This window comes from Protopterus annectens, chromosome 4.part1 (genome assembly GCF_019279795.1).
Source record: "Protopterus annectens isolate FY-2018-M chromosome 4.part1, PAN1.0, whole genome shotgun sequence".
Classification (NCBI taxonomy): Eukaryota; Metazoa; Chordata; order Ceratodontiformes; family Protopteridae; genus Protopterus; species Protopterus annectens.
In genome coordinates this window covers 890,287,595-890,295,880 of record NC_056734.1, presented here as the reverse complement: position 1 = coordinate 890,295,880, position 8,286 = coordinate 890,287,595, and the positions used below count along the sequence as shown (strand labels likewise).

General features: G+C 41.7%; 1 protein-coding gene across 2 annotated transcripts in view; it reads right to left on the bottom strand.

Moving 5' to 3' along the window:
- VWA5B2 (von Willebrand factor A domain containing 5B2) overlaps window positions 1-8,286 on the bottom strand; it is a 1,682,718-nt gene that overhangs the window by 1,521,237 nt on the left and 153,195 nt on the right. The window contains exon 2 of one of the 2 annotated variants that reach the window (XM_044070629.1): window positions 7,489-7,527. The exons of the other annotated variant lie outside the window; for it this stretch is intronic. The gene's annotated coding sequence lies outside the window, so the exon portion shown is untranslated. The remainder of the gene's footprint in view (window positions 1-7,488; window positions 7,528-8,286) is intronic. 2 annotated transcript variants of the gene reach the window in all.

Sequence of the window (8,286 nt, the reverse complement as noted above, 5' to 3'; positions counted from 1 at the left end):
TCGACTTTCCAAAAAGATGGCAAAAATCTACATTTTTGCAGGGGAGAAGCTCCCCTGCACTCCTCCCCCAGCAAATTTTATATACCAACTCCAAGGCTGCACTACAATGGGGAAAAGGGTAAAATCTCCAATCCCTACTATACCATTATATCCATAAAAATGCTTCAGCTTTTCAGAAAGTCAAACATATGGTCTCGACCATATGACTTTCAGCTTTGCGAAAAATCTATGGTGTCATGAAGACCCATGTGTGTGTGTGTGTGTGTGTGTGTGTGTGTATGTCTGTGTGTGTGTGTGTGTGTGTGTGTGTGTGTGTGTGTGTGTGTGTGTGTGTGTGTGTGTGTCTCTCTCTCACTCTCTCGCTCGCTCTCTCTCTCTATATATATACATATATATAAGTATATGCAAAAGAACAGTATCCCTACCATGGCTTTAATTAAAAATGATGAGTGCTTTCAGACATTTACCATGTCCTTCCTCAGATCTAAAAAACTTAAAACAACATGTAGTTTTAAAATCATAAGCAACCAGTCAGTTAACAGATCTCAGACATCACCCTGTCAAAGCCAGTTTTAAGGGAATACACATTTTAAGTTTTTTAGATCTGAGGAAGGACATGGTAAATGTCCAAAAGTGCTTATCTTTTGTCTTACATGGTATTAAATTAATTTTTAATTAAAGCCTTGGTAGTGATAATATTCTTTTGCATATTAATTTTTGTGACATTACAGTATCTACCTTTGGTGGTCATATAGTGGTGTTTGTTGCTATATATATATATATATATATATATATATATATATATATATATATATATATATGTGTGTGTGTGTGTGTGTTGTAAATATATATATATATATATATATATATATATTTATCAATGGGCACCTGACATCCTCAAAAGAATTGTCCCTGTTTCCCTTCCTCACTCTTGCTCATTCTCTGACTTTTTACCATATGTTCTACCCTTTCCTTGTTTCCGCTTTTTCATCTCTTTCTTATATTCCAATTTCCAACCTTTATTTTGGTCAAAAAATTTAGATCAGCACATATTGGTTCATAGGTTTGTAGGTGTGTACAAGGCTAATGGCCCTGGAGCCTTTACAAGCCTAGCCCAAAAAAATTGCCCGGGCACCGTGCCACTCAATGTTAGTTCACAGTGCCCCTATCCAGTATAGCAACTGGAATGATTCATGGAGTGAGCTTTCTGTTACACATACTCTCATCAAGATTTCTCTTGAAGAGGGCCAGCAAGGTACTCTGCTTGACATGAATCGGAAGCTTATTCCAGGGTATGGGCAGTCTTTGGGAGATGAACCTGTCCCTTCAGCATGTTCTGTTAATTGTGGTAATGAGGGTGTGATCTCTAGAGCGTGTGGCATGGAGAGATTGGGATTTCTTTAGGTGTAGCATTTCAAGTAGGGCTGGGTCAGACATGGCTTTGTAAGTCAAGCAGAGCTCACCTCTAAGTAGGCGATAAGAGACTGAGAACACCTGAAGTTTCATGAGTCTGTCCATGTAGGACATGTATTTAAGGCCTAGGATCCTTTTTGTGAGGTACTTTTGTGGCCTCTCCAACTGTTGTAGGGGTCTGGTCAGGTACATGCCCAACAGGCCATTATATTCAATGATTGGTCTAATGAGGGATGAGTAGAAAGGGATGATGACCTCTTTCTTCCTGGATGCAAAACCTTTGGTTATAAGATGTGCCATGTAGAAGGACATTCTGATCACAGTGATAATGTGGTGGTTGAAGGTGAGGTGGCTGTCGACCTGGGTGCCCAGATCTCTTATGTTCCCTTCAGTGTTTCAGAGTTCAGTGGGCTCCCATCAACATGGTAATTTCTGGGAACTCAGGTTTTACAAAGGGGATGATAACGCATTTTTGGTGTTAAGCTTTAGGCTATGGTTCCAACACCAGTCACTGGTCTCAGAGAGGCCCTTTTGTAGGATGTCTGCATCACTTTGGGAGTTGATAATGACTGCTAGCTTGCATTCATCAGTGAACCTGGTCAGCCAGAGTCCTTCTGAGTTGGCTTGGACTTCTGAGAAGTAGATGCCAAACAGGAGATGGCCCAGGACCAAGCTGTGTGGGACTGCACTCATGACTGGTCGACAGTCTGACTTGGAGTCCTCAACTTTCACTCTGTGGGTCCTGTCTGTGAGCTAATTTTCACCCCACCTAGTGATGTAAGGATTGATGTCTAGTTTGGTGAGTTTAACAATGATTCCAGAGTGGGGAATGGTATCAAAGGACTTGGCCAGGTCAAGGTAGGCTACATACACTGCCTTACCCTCATCCACAGCCTTGGTGACTGCTTTGAAGAAGTCAACCAGGTTCAGCAGGCAGGATCTCCCCTTGACAAAGCCAAACTGTGTGGGGTCAAGAGTTTAGAGATTGCCTATATCTTTGTTAAGCAGGTCCATGATGATGCACTCCATAGTTTTGCATACCAGACTCATCAGGCTAATAGGGCGATAGTTCCCAAGGCCTGTAGTTGCTCCCCCTTTATGGAGTGGGATGACTGTAGCAGTGCACCATTCATTTGGGACATAGCCTGAGGTAAGGCTGTGATTGAACAGGGCACACAGATGTGGTGCCAGTTAGTTTTGTAGCTCTTATAGGATGCACCCAGGGATATTATCAGGTCCCATGAATGCTGTATTCTTGGCTTTGGACAACTCAGCATTTACCTGTGCCATAGAAATGGTGGGTACCAGGCTTTCTGGTATTATGATAGGGCCCTTGGGAGGAGAGAGGGGTAAAGTTGGCACTGAATCTGTTGGCCAGTATGTGGGCTATATCTGTTGGCTCAGTATAAGAGGTGCCATTGTGCAATAACTCAGAGCCAATCTGGATATTGTCTTTGAGGTTTTTCATATAGCTGTGGTTGTTTTTGGTGTCAGCCACAATTCTGCCTTCATAGCTGGCTTTCAAGGATTTAATAAGGGATTGCACCTTTTTGTTGAGACTGATAAGGGAGGTTTTCCAGTCTTGTAACTTCATTTTTTTCTGCAACAGTTTCTTCCTTCTGTTGTAGAGTTTATTGATAGCTGGAGACCACCAGATTTTTGGAGGACAGCGTCTTAGTTCTTTTTGGTATGGCAAGCTCCATGGATTTGTGTACATGCTAATGTATGATTCGGCAGTCATACAGCTATTTTCCATGGGCATGGGTGCCAAGATGTTAGCCACCTCTCTTTTTAGGAGCCCAAAGTTGGCTTTAGAGAAGTTTCTCAGGGTGGTCACCTTAGCAGGGGGTGTAGGTGAGATGGACATTTCCATGGTGATCAGTTTGTGGTCAGATTTAACCAGGGAGGAATTGACTATCGGTGTGGAGCAATGGTCTCCCATGTTGGTGATAACCAGGTTGAGGATGTTGCCTCATCTAGTGGGGGTCAGAATGAGCTGGTCCAGGGCATTGGAATTGATAAATTCCAGAAAGCATTGGGCTTGTACATTGGTACTTGAATAGTTTTCCCAGTTGATGGAGGGGTAGTTGAAGTCACCCAGTATGAGAGTATTGGGTTGGACCTTGATAGATTCCAGGGTGCTTAGAAAGTTGGAATGAGTCTAGGGACCTGTTTGGGGTTCTGTAGCAAGCTATGACTTATATTGCCATCTTACCCAGTGTTAGTTGCACCTGAAGTATCTCAGATGCATTATGCTGGGCTACCAGTCTAGAGGTGTGTGTATCCTTTAAGAATATGGAGACACCACCACCTTTGGAGCTTCCGGCTGTATTCTGGGGCCAAAAGGTATGAAATGAGTTGTAGCCTGGGAGCACCAGGGGTGCTTTCTGCATCTTTAAACCAGGTCTCCATTACAGCACAGATGTTGACATTCTCCTCTCCATTTTGAGTAGAACTTCGAGCGAGTGCATCTTGAGATTTAGACTTCTAGCACTGAGCAGCATGAGACTTAGATTGCATTTGCTTGTAGCTGTTACAGTGGGATTTTGGTCTTTGGAACACTGCCTAAAAAAGGCACTTTAGGGTTGGCAAGAGCCTTAGCTAGTACCTGGAATCCCAGGAGTGACAGATGCAGGCCGTCTCCGGCAAAGCATCGGGGTCTGTCAATCATGTCATCCCAGGCAGACAGATACTGGATACAGGCAGACAGATATGTATCATGTCCCTTTTATTCTTCCAAATCATGTCTCCTTCCTGCCATTACATTTAACAGAGCATAGCACAGACCCTCATCTATATGTATGCACATCTAATGAGCACTGCTAGTGGTTTCTGTTCCCTTTGGCCACAACATAGTAGTTTTTATCCATCCTGCAGTCCCCGCTGATGGTTTGAGTGGGATATTTAATACGCTGTAGTCTTCACGATATTTACTCCATATGCTATGACCATCACATCTTATTGCATACACAAAGTAAATAGTGATGGTCTGGCAGTGTCCTCCCCTGTTTTATTTCTAAATCCCAATGTTAGTGTAGTTATGTATTTGATTTGTTTTATAATACCATGAAATGCAGTCATTATACAAACTATTTTGGCATGTGGGAGTATTAGTGCCTGGCACTAGAGTACAGGATTAAATCTAGGGGCGGCTTATTTCTTCATCTTGTATGCCTGGGTTTGCTATACTCACTTGCTGCTGGGATGCTGTGCCACTTTAAGCATGCCATTTAACCTAAACAAACATTTTTACTGACTGAAGTAATTTTTCAAGTAACATATAAAAGAAAGAAGCCAGAGAGACACAATGCTTGCGTTAAGTATATAATTTACCCTGGTTCAGATTCATGAGCACCTTCACTTAGTGTTGCTGTCATGGGCACAAGCACCCCATGTGGTATTTGTTACACAGCTCTGCACTTCATGCACACCACCAGGGGTAAACTTCACAATATGCTAATAAAGGCATATGTACTTGAATTGCCTGCTAATTAACCAGTCCAATGTGGTGCAGCTATTAAGGAATGTATAAAGTGATTGTGTACACTCAGTGCTCCCTTTTGCCCAATCCAAAACTCTTTAGAATACAGCCATGAAGACGTTACGAGATTGCTACTGCCATCACTAATCAGTACGTGCAGCGCTTTAATTCCAGGTGCTGCTTCTGCTGCTGCTGCTTCTGCCAGACCTTGACTGAGGAGGAGAAGGGTGTTCAAATCCCATCTGACCTATCATGGATTGCATCATACAGAAACTGTAGATCGATACAGAGGTGTACAATGCAATAGTGGAAATATTCAAACTCTACTGCCCTTACCTAAAACCCCAGGGAAATTGTGTAGAACCCATACCAGTAGAAACAGAGGTTTGTGTAGCATTAAAAACACTAGCTTTAGGGGCTTTTCAGATGCTCACAAAGGATGTATTAGGGGTGTCACAAGCCTCAGCTTCTAGAATTTTACATCACCTTCTAAATGCTATACTACAGCATGCAACTGATCATATGTGGTTCCCACATACTCTTGATGAGAAAGCAACGACCATGCAGCAGTTTCATCCCATAGCATACTTCTCTGTGGTTTTGGGGAGCCATATACAGCATGCACATAGAAAATAAAAGCCCTACCCAATGAAGAGGGAAGAAGGTACATCAACAGGAAAGGATACCACACAGTTAACTGTCAGGTTGTTTGTAATGCTCACGGCATCATATACAATGTGTGTGCAGGTAACAATGGCAGTTTCCATACCTCACACATACAGCACACCTGTGGCCTATTTACATGGTTTGTTAAGGATGACTTTTCACAAGAGTATCTAGTGGGGGATGCAGGTTATGCACTAGAACCTTGTCTCATGACAACCATGAAAAACTCGCATACCAAGATGGTCAACGTTAGCTATAGTTTGCACAACTATAAGAACAAGCAGCAATCCATAACTAGAAAGAATGAATTAGTAAGAATAATACAACCGCAACCAATATAATTACATTCATCAAGTATATAATAATTTATAACTAAGCAGGAAAAAAAGAAATATTAATGACACAATTTTTGCAATATATGTGAGGAAAACAAGTATCTGACTAGGAAAGCATTAGTTATCCACTCTTTGTATTTGATATATAAGCAACCTAAAGCCACAGAGAAACATGCAAAGGGCAGGGCACCATCACCACCACTTGCAAAAGGTGCCGGGGGCACAGGAGGGCAAGCATGACATCAAAGAAGTCTGTGTGTGTGTGTGCGCGCGTGTGTGTGTGTGTGTGTGTGTGTGTGTGTGTGTGTATGTGTGTGTGTGCGTGTGTGTGCACGCGCGCGTGTGTGTGTGTGTGTGTGTGTGTGTGTGTGTGTGTGTGTGTGTGTGTGTGTGTGTTGTATTTGTGTGTGTGTGTGTGTGTGTGTGTGTGTGTGTGTGTGTGTGTTTGCTATGGTATGGCTAAGATGATCTGTGTGTGATCTGTATGAACACAATCAAAGCAGCTGTGTCCTTGCATCCTGGACAGGTGTAAGCTGTGCATGGTAGAGTAGTCAATTCAGTGTCTTCATCACTGACCATAGAAACTACCACTGCCAGGAGTTGCACTGCTAGTTCAATCATCCTGGCTAGAAGTTAGGGTGATACCTGAATGTGAATTATGCCTTCTGGATGAACTTTCATCCCAATGACATCCAGGACCATGACCACATGGTCTACCATGTATGGGTGTGGACACCTCAACCACTAATGGAGCAGTGTAAGCAGTGCCACTATGGGAGGGAAATCTTGCTTGGGCATGATGACTAACACCTGATGATGTGGCACCTCTCTGGCCACATGGATGCTGACCCTCCACCAGCAGACATTCCATTTACAGACACTGCCTGACCCAGTGTGTCATTCATTCAAGGAGTCACCCACATGATTCAGGCAGTCCCACACATCAGAATGCATTTAGTACTCACACTGTCTGTTCTGAGGTCCTGGTGAATTATGCTTCTGCCACTGTGATGGCCCTATACATGCATTTCATGGAATCTACTGACACACCAACATCAGGAGGAGGGCACACAGCAGGCCTCCTCAAAATACCTCTACTAAAACACTTGTGTGGTGTCTTATCCACATGATGGCTTTGCAGAGACTCAGCCAGATTTACAACTGGAGTAAGCACACTAGCCTGATCAACTTGTCACCTTCAGTCTGTCCTATGTCTGAGGGCTCCATGTCATGGGTATGGGTATGCATAGGCATACTGACTGTCTCCAAAATATGGACAGGGGATTTGGGAATTACAACCTCAGTGTCACACTGACCGTCTGCACCCCCAGAATGTGCCTTAACATCACTGTCATCATCATCAGAGGCTACTAATACCTTGACATTAGGTGGTATGAGTTCCATAGGGATGGTGGCTTGATCACTTATGCTAACATGTAATAACAAACAACGAGATAAATATAATAAAAACTAATCAAACCTATCTTATGGTAAATGTACATAAACAATACTTGATGAAACCATAGCTATAAAAGGAATTTAATGTATACATAAATCTACTTTATGTACAGTAATAAGAAAAAATGTTCCTACCATGTGCAGGTGGTCATGCAAAATCAGTATCAGATGTGCCTAGACAGGTAAAATGAGACAGAGATGAAAGTTGGATGATAAGTATCACAATACAAATGACACAATAACCAGAATACAATCCACTTCACATCTGCTTAATAAGAAACTTTATATATAAAAATCCCTCTCTCTCAGTCTTTCTTATCTCCCAGCACTCACACTCTCTCTCTCTATTTATATATATAGACAGATAGATAGATAGACAGACAGATAGATAGATAGATAGATAGATAGATAGATAGATAGATAGATAGATAGATAGATAGATAGATAGATAGATAGATAAATAATGAGGTTTATGGGGACCAGATATTTTGGGTAGCATATCCCTGTATGAGATGAAACATAAGAAGAGAAAAAAGGAATTAAACAAAAAGTGTGTGTTGACAAAAGAAATATGTATGAAGTTATACGAGCATAATGCACTAAATACATAATGATATAAGGCTCTCACAAAGGTAATACAGAAAGTTAACAACCCCGTCACCCACAAAACAAAGTAAATTAAAAGCACAGATAAAAGTTTGTAAAGATGACAGTAATGTGTAATTCCATACCACATAGCAGCATTACAAAGAAATGTCTACTTAATTAAAAATTAATAAAGTTATTTGGATGTCCACTTGTGTTGATGGTAGACAGATATATATCACATGCTTAACACATTTGTTTGACTACAGATGTAAACCCCTTGACATTGCTAATACCTGATGTAACGTATTTTTGCAGCAAGTGTTCGATTCTTAATGAAATATTTCT